Source organism: Melospiza melodia, chromosome 21 (assembly GCF_035770615.1).
Source record: "Melospiza melodia melodia isolate bMelMel2 chromosome 21, bMelMel2.pri, whole genome shotgun sequence".
Classification (NCBI taxonomy): domain Eukaryota; kingdom Metazoa; phylum Chordata; class Aves; order Passeriformes; family Passerellidae; genus Melospiza; species Melospiza melodia.
The window spans coordinates 4,454,958-4,476,210 of NC_086214.1; positions in this window are offsets into that span (position 1 = coordinate 4,454,958).

Genomic DNA, 21,253 nt, shown 5'->3' on the forward strand with positions numbered 1-21,253 from the left:
TGAACAAAGGGAAAGAGTGCGTGGGAAGAATATTGCAGGGGCAATTCTGAAGGAAGCCCAGGTCAGTGACAAAATCTGAGCCTGTGGGCAAAGCCTCGAGCTCTCCTGGAGCCATCCATCCCGAGCCTCACGTCTGTTCTTGTTTCTTCTTTTTTAAGTTCCCCTTCCGATGAGAAACCCAAGCACCTAACCGGGTATTTGTGGAATACTAATAGCCCCCGTTTGCAATTGAAATGAAGCCAGGCTGCAGCAGGCAGGGGCAGACAATCCTTTCTGGAAATCAGGGATGGGACACAAGCTGCTAAATGTCAGGCAGCAGAGCTGTGGCAAACCCCCAGCATCTTCTTTGAGCACATCGCTGCTATGAAAAGGAGCTTTGTCTGTACATAACCTACAAACTCCCACCTGAGCTCCCAAAGGCCCTGCACTCAACACCAGTTCATTGGTCACTACATGCTGGTAAAGCCCCTGGTCACAGCTTTACTGGCTATAAAAATTTACTACCATCACCTCAACAGGGAGTCAAAGAGAAAAGGGGAGGGAGAGAAGAAAAGAAACGTTCACAATCTCTTTTAACATAGACTGCTTGAAGTCCATGATTCACTCCTTAACCTAAGAATGCAATGAGGATGCAGGGGGGGTGGGTGGAATCTGTCCCTTCTATGTGTGGAAAGTCTTCAGCTTCTAAAAAGTTGTTTTGTTGAACCCGACTGCACATTTGTCGGGCCCTTTCTTGCCAAAAGAACTGCCAGTTATTCGCAGAAAACAGTCTGACACAACAGTACATGATGATAGAAAATAGAATTGTAAAAGAAACTTGTTTTCTTTAGCAGATGGCTCAGCTCATCAGCAGGTATTTTGAGAAGCTACTGTCTCCAGGTCTTCATGGAGAGAGAAGAAACCATTTAGCACTGGAGAAAGGGAACTATGAATGCACTTGCAAATGACTCTGACTCTTCAGTAGCCCAGTAGCAGTAAATGAATCCATCTGTAATTGTCTGGGTTTCCAAACTACAGCAGGATTTTATTTATGAGTGGACTGCGTCCCTCTCTCTCACTTTCCCTGTCCATTCCTTGAATGAAAAAAATTAAAGCAACGAGTAGGGACCTCCTGGGTCCTGCTGGAGCAACACTTCCATTTGCTCCAAATCTCTTATGCAGGCTGTTTGCCTTCACACAGCCTTGAGCCACACAAACACTTCTGTCAGATGATGGGATGGGCAGGATTTGGGTGGATTCCTCTGCCTGTGACACCAGGCTGCTGCACACCACTCCCCAGCAAGCCAGGGGAGTTTGGTCTCACACTCCTGTTCTCTCAAGGAGAGAAGAACCAAAACTTTCTGCTGTTCAGATTAAGCAATTTATATATTTTTCCTCAGGGAAACGAGCACAAAGGGAAGGAGTTTTGCAGAGAATATTTTTTGCCTCCTCTGATTGCAGCCTCATTACCTGTCAGGGTTCAGCATCATTCAGTCAGCATCTTCTCAGAAATGACTCATGAACACAAGGTAAGGCCAAGGTAAGTCCAAGTCCCCTTCAAAATTTCACAACATTAAACTGCACCATCATCATCCACAGGAATACAGATCAGCTCTAACAGTGGAAAGATGTTGAGCAAGCCTGAAGCAGAGGGCACAGCCACCAAAGGTGAAAAGCAGCACACAGATGACTGCAGGAAAGCACTGCTGCCCTAACAGGCAGGGAGAAACCACGTTTGCAAACCTCGAGGTGCTCAAACACACCTACAGCACAGCCACCCACACCTCACATGCAAGGGCTGGGGGGGAACCAAGTCTGTTCACACAGCCTCACAGTGCAAAGGACTGTGAGTGTGACTCAAGTGATTAGGCACGTGCTAATTACACTGCTCTGCACCAGTCTGCACTGGAGATAGCAGAGAAGACCATCAGAGCACCCTGCACCACCAGCACCCATTCCCAAGGAGGGAGTTTAGGAACTGCAACTGCTGAGAATATCTTTTCCTAGCCCACCCCAAACCACCCCAAACAAAACCCAGGATTCAGCCACAGCCTGCAGCACCCTTTCCTACTAAAGACAGTAGGATTGCTCAGGCAGAGGCTTCAGCAGGAGTGTAGGTGGTTATGGGGAGGGATTTTGCCAGCAGTTATGCAAAATCTTTGCAGGCACCCAAATATTTGTCTAAAAGGCAGGGAAAAAAAGCAAAAAAAGCAAGCATGTAGGACTGTGATGCACTGGGAAATGGTCTTTACTGATAGCACACATCAGAAGTAGGTGCACAGCTCTGTGCCAGAGGAACACTGCTCACAGAAAGCCATTTCCACCTGCCCTACTTTGGATGTGGTAAATGTGCTGAAGGTAACCACAGCCCTGGGGCACCATTGCAACTCGTGTGCCCCAGCACTGGAACATCAGAGCCTTCACTCACAGTGACAGGGCACTTTATCAGCAGCTCCTGCTGTTGTGCAATTGCTGAGGTATCCACATGCACAGAAGAAGGGAGCTTGTGACTGCAGTGAACATATTTCTTCCCTAAAGTATCTCCTTGGAGCACCTCAAGAGGGGCTTAAAGCACAGGTCAAGAAGTCCAAGTGGTTATTATGCTGAAGGGATGAGACCAGAAAGGCTCCAGGGATGAGAAAGGCCAACTACTGTGATTACCACAAACTGATCTCAAAACAGATACAGAGATAGAGAGAAAAGGATGGGCACAGTCTTCAAAGGACAGTAATTTTTCACTGTCTATCAGCAACAATTCAATTACAGCACCCTGTCTCCCCTGTGCTATAATTACACTTTCAGCTGGGCTCACAGGCAAGGATTGCTCAAAGAAGTTTCCATTCCAGTGGAAGTGACTGACTCCTGCACTGCAATCTGAAGGAAGGCACTGGAAGGGGACAGCTGGGTCACTCTCTGGGGACATGGAACTTGATGATCCTGAAGATCAACCAAAACCACTTTAAAATCTTTGGTTTCCAACCAAAACCACTTTAAAATCTTCTAAAGCAAAGGAATTTAAACCATAAAATGACACACCTGTGTGCACACTTTGAATAGCTCCTCTGGTGCCAGCCTTGATGGTAGGCCTGCATTCAGGGGTGATCACTTGACAAATCAGAGCATTCAGGTAGCCCAGACACAAAATAATCCTTCACCTTCTAATAATGTATTAGAACTAATACATTATTATTAGTAATATTTACTAATAATTACTAATACAGGAACTAATTATGTATTTTTGAAAAAGCAGCAGGGAAAGGCCAGGGACACAACTCCACACACATGGAGGTCACAGGTCAGTGTTAACAAACATGAATGAAGCACCTCTGTGCCATCACAGAGAAAACAGGTGAAGGTCCACAACACCCATTCCAGTACACTTTGTTCTGCTTAACAGAAATAACCACCAACAGCTGCTATTTCTTACCAAATGGCCAGCAGATCTGCACAACCTCAAACAACAAAAGGCAACCCATGCTGCTAAACATCCCTTTACCACCCTTCTGGATGCAGGAGCCCCACAACTGCCAACCTGATTCCCAAACAACCCCATGCTCCACAAAAGAATGAAAAGACAGATAATTTATACAGAAAAAAAAGCACCCATGCTCCACAAAAGAATGAAAAGACAGACAATTCATACAGAAAAACAGATCACCCAGCAAATGACAGCACATATCCTTAACTCTAAGGCTTGCATCAAAGTTCAGTGATTTTGTGCAAGTCATCTCTGACCTGTGTCTGCATCAAAACAAAGGCTTGTTTTACACTGTACTGCACTCTGCCCACAGACCCTTCCCTCACTGCTCCCTTCCTGCCATCCCATGCAATACTTGGCATTCCCTGACTTCTTGGCACTCTTTGAAGCTCAGGATTTCCCTAATTCATTTCCATGCTTTATTTCTTCTCAGAATCCCTTTGTGAAGCCTGCTCAGGCTGGGGAAGCAGCACTGTGCCCTTTCTAACCAGCAGCTCAGGCGTGAAATGGGAGAGAGCCCAACAATCCAGATGCTCACACGTGAGCAGGAATGAGGAGGGGAACAGAGCCCACAGGAGAGATGGGGAACAGCTCCTGGCCGAGGAGCAGCTTTCCATTCAGGAAGATGAAAACCAATTTCTCCACTCTGACTCAATTAATTACTGCCACCATCCCCATGAGATTGAGATGGGGAGATGCTTTAGAATAAGAGATTTTCTGTCACAAGTTCACCAGTCAGTGGGGTGAAGACTGTCCCTTGTACCCATGAGGTGCCACAGCCAGGCTGGCTGTCACTGGGCTCCATCTTCCCCAGAGCCCACATTACAGAATGCCAGGCTGTGCGGGGCCCAGAGGGTCCCTGGTGGCACCTCCGTGCTCAGGCAGGGCCATCCCCGAGCACAGGGCACAGCATTGTGTGCACAGGGCTCTGCAGGATCCCCAGTGCTGAGGGAGACTCCAGCCCCTCCCTGGGCAGCCTGCTCAGGGCTGGGCACTGCCCAGGGCACAAGTTGTGCCTGCTGGGCAGGGGCAGTGCTGGGCTCAGGCCCTGCCCGTGGCTCTGGTGCCACTGCTGGGCCTGGAGCAGAGCCTGGGCCCTCCCTGCTGAGGATCCCACTCACTTGTGGGAACCCAGAACATCCCTCTAGCTGTCCAGGATGGCCAAAATACCTGTGGTTTTGATTATGACCCATGGAGTAAATTATCAGCCTTAGATGAAGATCAGCAAGCCACAACAGTTTAGGTAGAATAATAGTGAAGTTATCACAGGGTGAAAAAGTAGATTTTGTGTCGGTTTCTGGGCTGTTTTAATGACCTGGAAAGGCCCAGGGTGGCCTTGGACAGCCCGCGCTCCAAAGGACGAGAAGAGGCTTCAGGTTTTTTCTCGGTCTTCAGTGTTTATTAGTTGTTTATCTAAAAGATTTTCTCTCAGCCCGACAGAGGTCTGCACAGCAGCCAGCCATGAGCACACTGAGAGCCCCCGGGGTGGTCACTTATCTTTATACTCAAAATTACGTATACAATATTTATCAATTTTCCCCAATACCTTTTGCCCTTATTGACCAGTGCACTTTTAGTAATAACCAATCCCAAAGTGCCACCATCACCACAGAAGATGGAGGCCAAGAAGAAGAAGAAGAAGGACAGGACACGCCCCAATTCCTCCATCTTACTTCTTTAGACCCCCCTGTACAGAAATCCCAAACCCTGTGTTTCACACTCCAATTAACCTATCCCTTCACCATTCACTCAGTGAAATCCTCCCATCCTCATACAGGTGTCGTCTCCCGTGCAGGATCAAAGTCCAGCCACCAGACACTTCTGGCAACATCCCAGGACTCCCGGGCCCCCCAAGGGTGGTCTCAGTCACTCTGCACATCAGTCCTGAGGTGCTGGGATCCCACAGTTTTGAGGTTTTTAGAATGGGGATTCAGGAGGCAAGATGGAGGGATCTGGGTGTGTCCAGCCTTTCTACCTCTTCTTCTTGGCCTCCATCTTCTGCTGTGATGTTGGCACTTACAGATTGGTTTAGAGTAGAAGCTCACTGTCTAACACAGGTGATTGGTATTGAAAAGTAACTGTAAACATTGTATATGTAGTTTTTGGTATAAAGACATAACACTGCCCTGGGGCAGGCAGAGTGCCTGGAACTGTCCTGCTGGATGGACCTTGGCAGGGCAGGAGAAAATTTTTTATAGATAAGATACAATAAACAACTTATAGACCGAGAAATGAAGAGCTCTGACTCACTCTTCAAGCACCCAGGCTGAGAAAAGAGACTTTTAACAACCTCGGGGTCACAGCGACCCAAAAGATGCCGAGACTCACTCACTTCTTCTCTGACCTCTTCCTTCATCTTCAAGGAACTCACCAAGAACCCCCCACCCATCTCTGCAGAAGCCACGTTTCAGGGTGACCAGCAGCATCCAGGGTGTCACCATCCCTGAGTGCCTGCTGCCTCCTGGGGCTCTTTTCCTCAGCCCTGTTAAAACCCAAGCACACCTGTGCAGCTGGGAATCTCTCACTGCCCTCCATGACCACCATGCAAGTTCTCCAGGGCATCCTCCTCCAGGCCATGGGAGTCTTCTCCTCTGGGGCAGAGAATGATTTCTGCAGATGGGAGACATGACCTCAGGAACAAGCCAAGGCAGCTTGTGACTGTTCAACCAAGCAAAATAATGTCCTACACCCGTCCTCTGAGGATTTTGTAACAAGGCTTCCAAGCCTTGAATCACAGACCACATTCCCATTCCCTGCCCTCACATTATTAAGCCAGGATTTCAGCTACAAGGAACAGACTCCAAGATTCTCAGAGCAGAGTATTCTATTAATTTGAATTGGGACTAGTTGAGGTAAATTGATTTTTTTAATGTGTTTATCCTCTATGGGGGCTTTTTTTTTTTTTTCCTTCTTAAATGCTGATTTGCTGAAACTGTGCCTATCCAATACTCATTACTGGAATGCATGGAAAGCTGCCAAAAGAAGCAATGCCTTCTGGACTAAACAAGGGATTTATTACTGAGAAACCACAGCACCGGGTAAAAATCCATCACAAACTTATTGATTTAAACTGATTGTAAGTAATCACACACAATTTATATTAAGTGAAACATACTGCCATCTAATTTAGAGTAAGTGAATGGAATGCTACTACTCTGAATTCTGTTTAAATGCAAACTCTAATTGATACCCACATATAAATAATTGAGACTTTCAGAAAACATGAATTAAATATTTCGTTATCTCTGTTTATTATGTATCAATAGATCATTTTTACCTATTTAAGGCATGGTTAGACAGCAATTATTATATTTCAGCAGAGACTTACATGTAAGCCTCAGGGCAAGTTCAATAGAATGGGACAGGAGCAGTGTGGAGAAAGGGACTTGATGTGTGGGATGCAGTTTAAATAACCTCAACTTGCTTTTAATAAAGGAACCTCAAGCTTTGCCTACCTTCCACCCCAAATGTGATGAAATCAAGTCGTGCATTTTACTCAAACATGGTTCTCTCACCTCCAGAAGAAGCATCTTGGAACAAAAATTGTAAAGCACAGATTATCACTCTAGCACCACATCTTCCCTCCAAGATCCCATTCAGGGAATTGTGCTTGTCAACCCCTCTGATATGTCCCACAACTGGAACCCAATCCTCAGCAGTATTAGTCAGCCCCACAGCCAATTTTGTTTCTAAATAAAAAGTTTGAAGGTATTTGCTGTTCTCTTCAATGGTCAGTGTGTAAACACTGTCAGGAATTAGAAAAAAAAATTAAATCTTGATCAGAATGCTCTCTCCTGTACTCAGCTAGCTATTAACATTTAAGGATGAAAGAACATATTACTTTTTATTAACAAAACCAATTGTTTATAGCAGGAACACACAAGTGTGCCACACTTTCAACAGTCTCTTGGCTCCATGACTTTTGAAGACTAGAAGCCCACCACAAACCTTTTCCTATGGCAGTTCCTCCTCAGGTAATTTTTAGTCACAGACTGATGCATAATTTCTCAGCAGGATTCACTTTGTGCCAGATCATAACATGAACACCTTAGAAGATTCATCCCAAACATTCCTGGTGCAGGTTGGGTTCAGCCAGCTCCCCTCAGCTGCCCCTTTGCAGGGAGGTGCATTACAAGGCAATGTGAATTAAAGCAGAAATAAGGTGTTCTGATGCTTTCTAGCAACTTGAATTTTTTTAATATTGCTCTAACATATGCTGCACTTGTGAGTTGAACCTAGCCCTGCAATGAGCTGCATGCAGGTGGAACAGTTGCCCATAACTGGCCTCATTACAACTCAATTAAGTCCATTTGCAGAGTGCAGTGCAAGACTGGGCCCTTAGGAATTTCTTATGCTCCTGGAGCTTATTAAATTGCTGGATATCCTCCTCAAGCTCTTCACTGAAACCATAATTTAGCCCTATTTGCCTGGTTAGCACAAGCCACCTGGTAGCTGTTATTTTTGCTCAACCAGGCACTTCCATGTCTATAAAACTTTCCCCATTTTTAAATTAATCTGGCTTTTAACACCAATCCCCTGATCAAACACTGACAAACACTCTCTGCTTGTTAGCTGCTCTGAGATGAAGTAACAGACCTCTGTCATGCTGTTTTGGACAGTGCTAAATTGTACCACAGCACATCCATGCCTCTCAGGTAGCTGCCAAGCAGGACTTGATTCTAGAGAAGCTGCTATCAGAAACAAACACTAATTTGAAGTTTTTTCAAACAAAGTTACCCACTGCAAAACAGCCTTTCAGCAGAGGCTTTTTGTCTCATGATGTGAACGTGTCCAGGCCATAATGAGCCTGTTTTAACCAGCTCAGGAACACCTGACTGACACTTCCACCCCAGTGTACCTCCACAGGGTGCAGGCAGCTGGGCTGGGCTGAGGTGCTTGCTTGTCTGGCAGTGTTTACTCCATTAAACAAGAGAATCTGAATGTCACCGACATCTTTTCATAAAAATCCTTTCTTTAGGATTTTTCCTTCTGGGAAGCTGAGGCCCCAGAGAAAGAATGTAAACAATGGTTATCTGCTGCTGTGGAATGCATCAGGTGCACCTGTGATTGGCCCATGATGGATGTGTACAATTAATGGCCAATCCAGGACCGAGCTCTCTCTGGGACAGAATCAGAGAGAGCTCCTTTGTTATTTTCATTTCCTTTTCTGTTCTTAGCTTAGCCAGCCTTCTGAGAACTTTTCCTTCTATTCTTTGTAGTATAGTCATAATGTAATATATATCATAAAATAATAAATCAAGCCTTCTGAACACGAGGTCAACATTCTCGTCTCTCTCTTCACCCTGAAGACCCTTGCAAGCGCTGTAACATCTGAATATCTTCTGAATCACAGAATCCCCCATGTTGGAAGGGACCCACGAGCATGACCCAACTCCCTGCTCCTCGCAGCACTGCCAAAAACTAAACCTCCCAGACATGACCTCCATGGCCTCTTGAGCTCTGGCAGGCTTGGTGCCACGGGCACTTCCCTGGGAACCTGCTCCAGGGACCAAGCACCCCTCAGCAGAGCCCTTCCCAATGTCCAGTTTCCACTTCCTCTTGTCCTGTTGGGGTCACCAGAGCAGGACCAGCACCTCCCCTCCACTGACCCCCAAGGTGGGTCCAGCCTGCCCACAGAGCCCCCTTCTGTCACAGACATCTTTTTGTGAAAATCATTTTCTTGGGATTTTTTCTTCCTGAGAAGCTGAGAGGCTTCAGGAACAAAACATAAACATTGATTATCTGCTGCTGTGGAATGCAACAGGTGCATCTGGGATTGGTCTCATGTGCTTGTTTGTAATTAATGGCCAATCACAGTCAGCTGGCTCGGACAGAGAGTCCAAGACAGAGCCTTTGTTATCATTCTTTTCTTTTCTATTCTTAGCTTAGCCAGCCTTCTGAGATGAAACCTTTTCTTCTATTCCTTTTAGTGTAGTTTTGATGTAATATATATCTTAAAATAATAAATCAAGCCTTCTGAAACATGGAGTCAACATTCTTGTCTCTTCCCTCATCCAAAGACCCCTGTGACCACCGTCACAGCCTTCTCCTATCCAGGCTGACCAACACAAGTGACCTCAGCTGTTCCTTTTAAGTCTTGCCCTAAATAATTTCTATTCCCATCTCAAGAGCCTTGCACTAATGTCTGGAGACAGTCCCAGATTGAGCACACATTTGTGTGCAGTCCCTGAGCCATGCGCAGCCCAGGGCTGGGCCTCCCAAAACCTGCTGTCAGCTCCTTCAAAGAAGTGAGAGGAACTAGTTAGGATTAATATGATTAATACTTACTACTCTTTCTCTGAGGTGTAAGGTTATTTCTTTATTAATAAATAGGAGAAAAACCTCAGAGATAAACTATCACAAGGGAAGGAAGTGGAAAAGGCTTGTTTTCTCAAGGAATGGCTGAGGTTAAGCAGGTATAACTAGCAGTTTTTCTGCTGTGTTTCCCCCACCCCTCTCAGCAGTCTAGCTGTTTCTACCCAAGCTCTTAAGGAAATAACCAAATTTTCAGTCAATGTAATGTGAAATAGCACAAAAAATCCCTCAATCCCTCACAATCACATCTTGTATTGGCATCCCTATGACAGCATCCACACACCCCTCATGTCTGCAGCCTGTTAATTTCTGATGGTTGTCCTCTCCTCACTTAAGCTGCAGCTTTGGATCTCAGGAAAGTGAAATATTGACACTGAAAGCGAAAGAGAAATTCGTCTGTGTGATGAGCAGTGATTTGGCATAGAAGCTGTCAAACCATGGCAGTGTTTCACAACTGCCACAGAATAATGAAAATGTTCTTTAAAACCCTGTGACAATTGCAAAGTGAGACAGAAAATGAAGCTGCAGCCCCTGTGTGTGAGCATCAACCTCTGCTCTGGACTGCACTGCCAGTCTGAGTGGGAACAAGCCCTGAGAATCAGCAGCAAAAAGGGACAGCAGAACACTGTGCCTTCCCATCTCCCCTGAGCCCAAATAAGTCATTACTGGAATCCTGTTTTGGAGCAAACAGAACTGCCAGGACCCCAAGGAGCTCCTTGCACAGGATCAGCCTTGGTGGTCCCTCAGCCCCACCTCACCTGGGGCAGGTGGCTGGAGCCTCCCACAAGAAGAGGCCACCCAAGACAAGCAAAGCCAGGTGAGGCTGGAAAGAGTCTCAGCTCATTTGAAAATCCACTGACCAGCCCAGGGCACAATTCCAGGCTTTTAGAGAATGCAGTTGACATAACAAACATGCTTTTTCAGGAATCAAAATAAAGCTGATGCACACAAAGCTTCAAACTCTGCAGAATCCATAAGTACTTGAACTTGCTCACCTGACTGTCAAACAGCAAACCCCTTTCTTTACAAACAGGATCTACACAGATTCTGTCTTGCCACAATTCCTGAAAAGCTGCTGATAATTTTAGTGATTCAAACTTTGCCTCCCTGCAAGCATTTCTGGACTTTATGAAAGCTCAAGACTTATATACTTTAGACACCTGGAGATTTTCACAGGTCACCAGGGAACTTGAGTGTTGAGCTCTTGCCAGAAGTTTGAACATTTGAGGAGTGAGCAGAGGCAAGCAAATATTTGAGGTATTTAGGCTCCCCCAAAGGTACCACAGCCAAGCACCTAAGTGACTGAGTACTTGCAGAAACACAAAGGTTTGGGAGGCCACTTGTGTCAGCATGGAGCAGATATTAAGAGATTTGGGAACATCATCCAACACCTTTACCTCAGCCTTCAGTGCTTAGCAAAGCACACCAGGCCTGCAGGGAAAAGCCTGATTAGCCTCAGGGCTTTTAATCACTGCTGTGATTTTATATGAAGTCCAAGTGCAAAGGTGGGGCAGGAGGGGCATTTAGCAGAGTTGCTATGAGGCCAGAGAAAATATGAGATTACATTGAGATGGAAGATTGGTATTATCAAATCAATACTGTACAATAAATGTAGCAAATGAGTTAATCCAATTAGCTGAGTGGAGCAAGATCAATGTGCTGGTGGAACAGAAAGATTGCAAGAGGCTAAAATTAAATGCACCCAAGAGAGAGGAGCAATGAAAACAATCCTCTAAAACAATGGGCTTTGGTGGCTGTGTAAGTTTGAAAACTGAACCTGAGCACAGATGTCATCCTGGAATTTTTGGAGCATTTATCCCAGAGAATGAACTGGGACAAGTTTCTCCACAAGTAACAATGTCAGAATTCTGCTTGTTAAACAGTTTGCTAAATACCTTTGCACTGTAATACACTGACAAGGAATAAAACCATCCCTGTAACACTGTAGCTACTTGCAAAAGCTTATTAACTCCTACCACAGCCCCCTTGTCCTCAGTGAATATTGCAGCAGGCAGATTGAGCAGGGAGCTGTGGAAATAACAGGGAGGAGGAGGCAGCCAAGGTAAGAAGGACTCACAGTGAGGAAGAACAGGAATTTTGGGCAGTTCCCAACACTGCAAGGGAAGATCTGAGCTCACATCCCATCAGCCCATGGCCATGTGTGCACAGCACACACAAGGAACAGCAGAGCAGCCTGCTAAGCAATAATTCCAGGTAAGCACAGAAGGAAAGGAAAACTCTCCCTGAATGGTTAAGGGGAAGCTCATGAAAACTGATTTATGCATGCATGTATTAAAATTCTCTCTGCACTGAGCAGAATTGAAGTTTCACATGCAGCTTGAAAGCAAGGCAGAAGCCAAAATGTTGGGAAGAAGACCATCTCTTCAGAGGATTAGGAATTAAGTTAACTGCACATTAGAGATAAAAGAGTGGAGCGCTTGTCTTTATTCTCAATAATAAACCATAAGGCATTAAGCTACAAAGCACGATTAACTCCTTTCAACTGCTCACCACTACTGCTGAGACAGCAACGTGGCACTTGCACAGAAACACTAAAAAATGCAGTGATTAGGTTAATTTTAAGTGAATTTAGGGCAGGCAAAAATGCTCCAGTGCAACCCAGGAGGGATAAGTCTTTGTTGCTGTAAAGAGCAGCCTAAGCATCTGCAGCGTTAGAATGAATTCCTCAAACCCTAAAATCATTCATGGTTTGAAGTGACCAGCTCTGGGGCTGGGCATGTCACTCTGGCTCCCTCCTCTCCTTCCTAACTCCTGAATCACCTGGGTACCTAAAATACCAGCCCTGCAGTGGTGTCAGCCAGGCTGGTGACAAGGATGGACCTGGGGAACCACAGAGAGCTCATCCCCTCCTCCTCTAGCAGCTCCATACAGTCTGGAGCTTCATGTTTCTCTGTTTGGGTTCCCTGTTTATAAACTGTTCTTACAGACATGACAAAATCCCAAACCAAACAACCAAACAACACTTTATTCTGTGAGATACAGGGATACTAAACAAACAGGCCACTTTGAGCATTAAACAATCAGCTCAACACATACAAGGTATCAGCAAAGCCCATGACTTACCAGGCTCTGGGGAATAAAAACACTCTCCACAAGATGGACAAAGCTCTGTCCTCAGTGTGTACCAGCAAGTCTTCAGCTACTCTCTAGATCCAGTGAAATACTAAATTTATTATCCTGGTCTGGTTTAGGACAGCTGGAAGAAGAGAAGGAACAGAGCAAACTTCACAGCCCCCCTGCCTCCAAGTCAGTTGAGGCTTGGTGCTCAGAAGCCTAAGAACAAACACCTGCACACTTCCTCCTCTACCACCACCTTCCACCTGTGGGAGAAGCTCATCTGAAAGTGATTGGTTTTATCATCCATCAAATCCTACCCTAAAGTGCTTCTTCACTGCCTGAAAAAACTACAACCCTTAAACCACTGAAAAAGTTGTTCAGCATAGAAGCTGTCAAACCATGGCAGTGTTTCACAACTGCCATAGAATAATGAAAATGTTCTTTAAAACCATCAAATCCTACCCTAAAGTGCTTATTTAAAGTGCTCATGAAAAAACTCTGGCACCAAAGCCCATCCTGTTACAACACAGCTGCAGCCTTGTTTTTGCACAGTTTTGGCTGTTCCATACCTGGGCCACCTTTTCCTGCATTACAGAACCTGACACAGCTGACAGACCCAAACCAAAGCAAACCTGAACAATGCAACAGCTCCACAAGGACAGCTGAGGTCACCATGGCACAACCTGCAGCTGCTGCTTTGGGGTGAGGCAGCAATTCCCCCTCACTCCCATTCTGGCAGCTCTGTGAGCTCCTAGGCACAGCACCAAACCCTCTGAGCCACGTATGATGTGCTACCTGTGCTGGAGGACAAGCCTCCAGGCACACAGGGACAGCTCAGGAGCTGGAGCTCTGTGGTGGCCTTTAGGCTGGGCCCAAAGCAGGGCTGAGTGCCACACAAACACACTCTGTGTGCCAGGCTGGGCCCTGAGGTGTTTGCCACCAAAGCACGCAAGGCAGAGTTAGAGCTGATGAAAATTTTCCAGGAAAACATTGGAAAAAGGCAATGAATCAAAATGAAAATGCTTCCTGGAATGTACTCTCTCCCAACAACAGGGGCCAGTTCCCCATAGACTCTCAGGCTGCAGGGATTTCACAACATCACAGGCAGAGCAGACACATAAATCACCTGAAGGGCTTTTGGTTTAACTCTGCAGCACCAGCCTTAGGAAAGTTGTGTCTACTGAAGCTGGCAGAACTTTCAAATTCAAGGTCTGTGCACCCTTCAGGGAAAACATGAGAAGGGAGCCTTTGGTCATAATTCAAAGAAAAATACTCTCAGTAGAAACTTCTCTGGGATCCTCTGGTCTGATAGATGTCAGCATTTTGGGAACCTGAAAGGCTGGTTACTGCAAAGACCCAGCTCTTGACTTAGCAGTCCAGGGAGGCTTGGCTTGCTCTGGAATAGACTCAGGGAAACCCCACAGAGAGCTTGAACTCTGCTTCCTGAAGCCGGTATGGTCCCAGCTCTGCTTGTCCTGTTGGCAAACAACCTCCTTAGAAACTGTGCATTAGAAACTACTACCTCATTGTGGGTAGACATTTCAAAATTACATTTCCTGTTTTGTCTTTAAAAGTTATCAGGAGAATATCATTCTCCACCCAGAAGAGTGATATTTCCTGTTTACTGTTTTCATAGGATGGAGATTCAATGGATAATACACATGAGGAAATCTGGATATCTGGGCTCATCTTGGTACTAGAAAGACAATGCAAATCTGAGTCTCTTACTGACCTGCAAAGGCAAATTTGGGCATCACAACCCCAAAGTGGTGCCCTTGGCAGACAGCCTGTTCAGCTTTACTGAATCAATCAAAATAGATGATTTTGCCCTAACTTTTCCCAAAACATATCTAATAAACTGTTCCATACCTGTGACAAATTCAGGAACTCCTAAGATTTCTCTGATGTTCACCACTGAGAAAGTTTATTATTACCTTCAACAGGTTTTCAGCTACCTACAGGAAAAAAAGATTCACACATAATCATCAGCCTCTGTCTTTGAAACACTTGCAGGTTCAAAAATTCACACTAAAATTTTTTTTAATTTTACAACTGAGTTCCCATTAATTTCCTTTTTAGATCTTCTGTTCATCTCCAACTTAGGGAACCTGGGTTCCTTCCTCCAAAGCATAAACATCCCCACACAAAATCCTTCCCTGGCATAAAGTTATGGCACTGGTTTTTTTCACATCAGATATTACACAGGTGCTAGCTCATCCAAAAGTATCTTTTGGGTGGCTTTGCTTTGCCACCAAATAGAAAAGCCTTCTAAAGAATCCACCTGAACTTCCTGAAGACAGCCACATGCCAAAAAGACCAGATAACAGCAAACCAATCTTCCTCTGTAGAGCCAAAACTCCAATCTAGTATTCTAGATAAAAGAAAACCCTACCATTTTAAACTTCATCATCACACTTTGTCCCCACCAATACATATTTGTGAGGGCCTTTTGCTATCTCGATGAGTTAAGTGTGAAGTTTCCCTGATGGGATACATTTAAAATGAAAATCAAAAGCATGAATCACCAAGCGCAGTGTTGCAGAGCTGTCTTCTTCTTTTTCTGTTGGATTCTCAGGTTTGGCAAAGTGCTGAGCTCACACACCAGAATGTTGCAGGCATTTGTGTGCATGGTATATTAAAAGGAAAAGTCAAGGGCATTCCTGGTTTAGCCCTTCAGTGACAGGGAAATTCAGTCCTGTACATTTGGGGAGAAGGTTGTCAAAGGGACATGCACAAAAACAAAGCCCAGTTTGATCCCACACTAGTCCAGATGTCAGAATTTTGTAGAAATTCATGTAAATGATCAATTAGGCAGAGATCCACCTACTCCATGTGAAATTTACTCGAAATAGACTGTTCTCTGTTTCATCAAGTAGTCATGGGACTATTCAGAGCAAAGTTTGCTAAGCCAAAGCTGCAGAGGCAGGGAACAAGCTGACAGAGTTTAGAATTAGCAGTGATATAGAGTTCTTGCATTCATTACAGGATAATTCTTAAAATCCAATGCCCACTTTGATTGTAATCCCTCCAAATTCAAGATAAAACTAAGTAATCTCCAGAATAGACTTAGACATTGCTAATGAGCATTAGAAATTGTAACTGGGGGAAAAAAGAAATAACCAAAAAGACCATGATGAAACCTCTCATATAGAATTCCTAATAATAGATGTTAAAAGTTCTTTACAAGAGGAAAAAGGGGGAGAGTCTTATCAAAAGGAAAAAAAGTTACAGGTTCTCAATAGTCCTCTTAAGACAGAAACAGATCTCAAACTGGTCCTTTGCTTTGAAATCAAATTTTAAAACAGGCAATCATCTGCATAAACACACTAGAGAACAATATACAATTTACCTGCTCACAACTGGTGTGAGAACAAATTTTATGTCTAATTCCACACAGTCTGGCTGTATCCCTGTGATCCCAGAGCTCACGAGTCCCAGTGTCACAGCAAATGTACACAACGATGGGGCACACACAATTTCCTGTTCAAAAACACTGGAGGTCCTGGTTCTTCCACCCCTGGTGGAGAATGCAGCCCATCCTGGGCCAGAAATGAGTGACCACTGCCTGTCCCTGCTGTCCTGCTGTCCATCCAGCCCCACAGGCTGCCTCAGTGCATGTCACAGAATTACAGGATGCACTGGTTGGAAGGGGCTCATCAGGATCATCCAGTCCAGCTCCTACAGCAAAGAGTCAAAGACCAGTTACCCTGTGGCTTCAAGTGCAATTATTTTGTTACAAACAGCTAGGCTTTAATATGTACTCAGAATCTGCTGAGTTGGAAGGGTCCCACAGGGATCAGAACCCAACTCCTGCCCTGCACAGCACCATCCCCAGGAGCCACTTCATGCCTAGGACTATTGTCCAAATGTGTCAGGATGGCGTTTATGAAAAAAAACCTTTTTCAACTCAAACCTGTCTAACAAAAGACAACTTACATGAAGAAATAAACCACCAAATATCAAATATTTCCCTTATACCCCAGCATGTTGCTTTCTTTTAAAGTCAAAAGTGTGAAATAACACAGGTTATTGGGGAAGAGGCAACAAGGTGAATGTGGGTGACAGAAATTGCAAAAGAGAGAGAGGATTTGTAGGGCGTTTCCTTCCCTTTCCCTAAACAAGCCTTTTTCCTTTCTTTAATTCTTACTTTTAACCAGATTTATATGAACCTGCAGCCCACCATAGTGACCTTTGCTGGTTGTTCTGCTGCTGTCTCCAGTTTGTCCTTCTGAGGGCTGAGGGCACGGGGACCAAAGCCCGGGGCCGTCGTTCGGAAGGGCTGCCAGAGAAAGAACCGCGTTTGATGACTCATTTTATGGCAAATAAATGAACACATGTAAACCCCAGCCTGTCGCACCTGCTCCTTTTCCCACTTCATTTTCCCATCACCTCAGGCGACACATGAACTTACAGGCTGTGTGGTTTTTTCCAGCCTGTGCTTCAACTTGCTGCCTTTCTCAAGATGCCTTTATCAAAATGAATGCCAGCCTGACTCCCACCCGAGCACCGCGCGGCTCTGACACAGGGAGATGCCGAGAGCTGTGGAGAGCTCGAGGCAGGGCAGGAGGGCTCCCGGCAAGGCAGGCAGGATCCATCCGAGGGCCGAACCCGCCCGCCCGGCCGCACAGCCGCTTTCCCAGCCCGCGGTCCCCCTCTAGTGCCTCAGCGCGCGGCCGCGCCGCCATCTTGGGCGCCCTTTCCTTCTCCCACACCGCCCTCTGCAGCTCCATCGCGGGCCGTGCCGAGTAGAAAAAACATTAAATACTATAATATCGTGTAAAAAGTCCTTACTTATATTACCAGAGGACTATTATGATCATCCAGGACAGACTGCGCAGCGCAGACCCTCCGTGTTCCCCAGTACACCAACACCTCACAGGCCTGGCTGCCTCAGCAGCAGCGCAGGGTCTCTCGTGTGCATCTGACAAAAATCTCTCATTTTATTCCACAAAAATGCCAGATTCAGGCGGTATCAAATAGCACTAAAGATGCTCCACAAGTTCCTGCATCAGCCGTGTTTTGGTCCAGTATGGGACAGGTGCCCCAGAGAGCAGGGCTGGCCCACACAGGCACCAACACCTGCCTGCCCCAGCTGTATTTTGTTAAAGAGATTCTTCAAAGCCACAGATTAGTACATTGCTGTAGTAGTCAGTGATGTATTAACTGCTGCAAAGCTCCAGATGCTCTGTAAGCCACAATAATACAGTTAAGTGGAAAATGAGTCATTTAAAACCATAATGACTGTCATAGCATGACTCCACTGACAACGAGCCCCAGCGATAACGCTGTGAGGTGGATGAGACATGTTCACCAAGGCTGCCTGTGACAGGATCACAGGATCACAGAACCACAGAACCACAAGATCACAGAACCACAGAGCCACAGAATCACAGGATCACAGAACCACAGAGCCACAGAATCACTGGATCACAGAACTGCAGAACCATAGAATCCCAGAATCACAGAACCACAGGATCACAGAACTGCAGAACCATAGAATCCCAGAATCACAGAACCACAGGATCACAGGATCACAGAATCACAGAATTGACTAGCTTGGAAAAGACCTTTGAGATCATCGACTCCACCCTGTGACCTGACACCACATTGTCACCCAGATCATGGCCCTAAGTGCCACATCCAGTCTTTTCTTAAACACTTCCAGGGATGGTGACCCCACCACCTCTCTGGTCAGGCCGTTCCAATTCCCAATCACTCGTTCTGTGATGCTCTGCCTTGGGGGCAGGCACTGCTACCAGGAGTCTTCCCAGTATCGGGGTGCTGAGGTGCCCCTGCCCTCTCTGGGGTGCTCAGGTGCAAGCCCCCATCTCCTCAGCACAGTTCCCCACCTCACTGCACCTCGGATCATGGCAAATGCTATTCTTACCTGCTGCTGTTCCTCCCAGGAGAGCAGTGCTGGTCCCCAGGTTCGGGCTGTGAGGAGGCAGAGCTCAGTTCTCCTCCAAGCAGCCCCAAGTTCATACCACAGTGCCCTGGGACCAGCTGGAGACTGGCTCCTCTCAGATACCCACCTGGGGCCCTGCAGACACAGCACTGTCCAGCACTTGCTGTGGGCAGTGTGGGCATGGCTGGTGTGGGGAGGGAGACGAAGGCTCCACCAGCCTCCCTCCTCTGGCCAGACAGCAGCTGAAGCAATGTGGGCCATGCTCTGCTGCTCCTCACGCGTCCCTCATCCCTCTGAGAGGCAGGAGAGCAGCACCAGGGAAGGGCTGGCTCTCCCTCCTTTCACATGGCAAGGGCAATGAGAGTAGGGGAAAAAAAAAACCAAAAAAAACCAAAAAAACCCCAGAGCCAAGCTTTCTGCTTGTATGGTGCAGACAGCTCTCATGATTTTCAATAAACCATTTTAATCTAAGTCCTTAGAAAACCTGGCAGGAATTTCTTTCCCCATCTCCAAATGAAGCAATTATCTCGCTTAGTCCTTGGCTACTCCTTTCAAAAGCCAGGTAATGGGGAAAACAGACAGATGTGCTGAGACTTTGAGGAGGTCATAGAATAGAATCATAAAATCTCCTGAGTTGGAAGGGACCCACAAGGATTGAGTCCAGCTCCTTGGGCTGACATACAGTAACTCATTCTGTGTTGAGTTCTTCTTTGTTCGTAATAGAGAAGCATCTTTTATTCCCCTAACACAAGCACAATGTGCTTTGTTGCTGGTCTGTAGCAGCGTGCAATTTAAACCTAACTCTCCAAAACACAATTGCCTCTATCGAGCAGAATGCTCTGGGCACGGAGCACTTCTAGTCCCTTGTATTAAATGTGACAAAGTAAGGTCACTCCTCAGTTAGCCTGAGCAGCGTCTGCCACTGCACCGCTGGGATTTCTGTCACTCAAGCAGGGGAACACGAGAGCTCCTCACAGAGCAGACTCTCATAAAAACAATTTACAGCTACATTCACCTTGCCCAGAACAGCAGAGCCGTCCCCTCTTGCAGCACAGCCTACACGTGTTTCAGGCTCTCTAACCACCCTCTTGCGGTACCACTGCAGAACAACATCTTTATCTAACAGGCCAAACCAAATCCAGTTCTGCTCCACTGTTCTAGGATTAATGGAGACAAAACTTTCCTTTTGGCTGGCAATAACTGGACATTGTTTGATACCTTTCCCTCTTTTTTTAAATCAAATTAACTCCAAACACACCATGGTGACCCCAAATACACTGAGGCCCCAAAAAAGGCACTACTGAAAATCCTTAGAAGTTTATGCTTGCAGTTTTAGTTGTCTGTAAAAGAAAAAATAAAAAAAATCCCAAGCTTTTGATGCTAATGGAATTTCTGCTGCATAAAACCAACCCACACAATGACACAGATTCAATGGAAACTATTAAAGGGCTTTGAAGATGCAAAGCAAAAGATACATTTAATAAACATATTGTATATTTGATAGGTGACATCTTTATGCAATGAACTGATTCAATTCTTGCTTAATTATCTTGTCTTGAAACAAAGATGATTTTACTGGGGGTGGATGGCTCAGTTCCTAGGGCTACATTCAAGTTTTTCAGTAGAGAAACATAAATTCAACCAAGAAAAATGCTGCACTCAGAGTGAGTTTCAGTACTGGGCAATATGATGATCAAAAGCCACATTAGGTGCTAAAATACAGCAAATCTGCCCTTAGTAACAGAATGACCACAGCCCTTAGCAGCTTGGCTCAATACTTGAACTACTTATCAATAAATAGGTAAAACCCATTCCTTCGCAGGTAGCTTTAGCAGTCTGAGATGCCACAATTAGTTAATATGGAAGGTTAAAAGTACTTTCTAGAACCAAAGGAGGAACTCAGGAATTCTTCATCTCCTGCCACCCTGCAATTTGCTTGATTTGGGTTTTTCTCTGTTCCCCAGTGGCTCTGGCAGTAACTCAGTTGCCCTGGGTGACTCCTGAGGTCACTCAGGCAGTAGTGCCTGGTATCACACTGCTGACTCTGTGTTTGGGGCTCCCAGCAGCACTTCTCCTGTTTATAAAATGGGGATAATGCTGTACTGATGTCTGTATTACCAGAACCAGCAGAGGAAACATCAGATAGCAGTAAAACAGACATGTGAGTTTGTGGGGTGCCACCAGGATTTTATACTCTGCTCCTTGCTGGATTGAGCTTCTTCCCTGGTGCTGTACCTGACAGCACATGTGCACTCTGATGTCCATAAATACCTGTTGCTGTATGCAGCCTCACAGTGCACAAATGAGGAGGGGGAGCTATTTTATGACCAGGAAATATCTTTGTGCTAACATGATTTCAGTTGCAAGATACCGGTGGAAAAAGAAAGGGGTGTGACCCCAACAGATACCAGCTGGGAACTTCCACCTTGCCCACAGGCACAAACAGTCCAAGCCCCTCCAGCTGGAGACAGGGCACAGGGAGAACAGTCAGTCCTCAC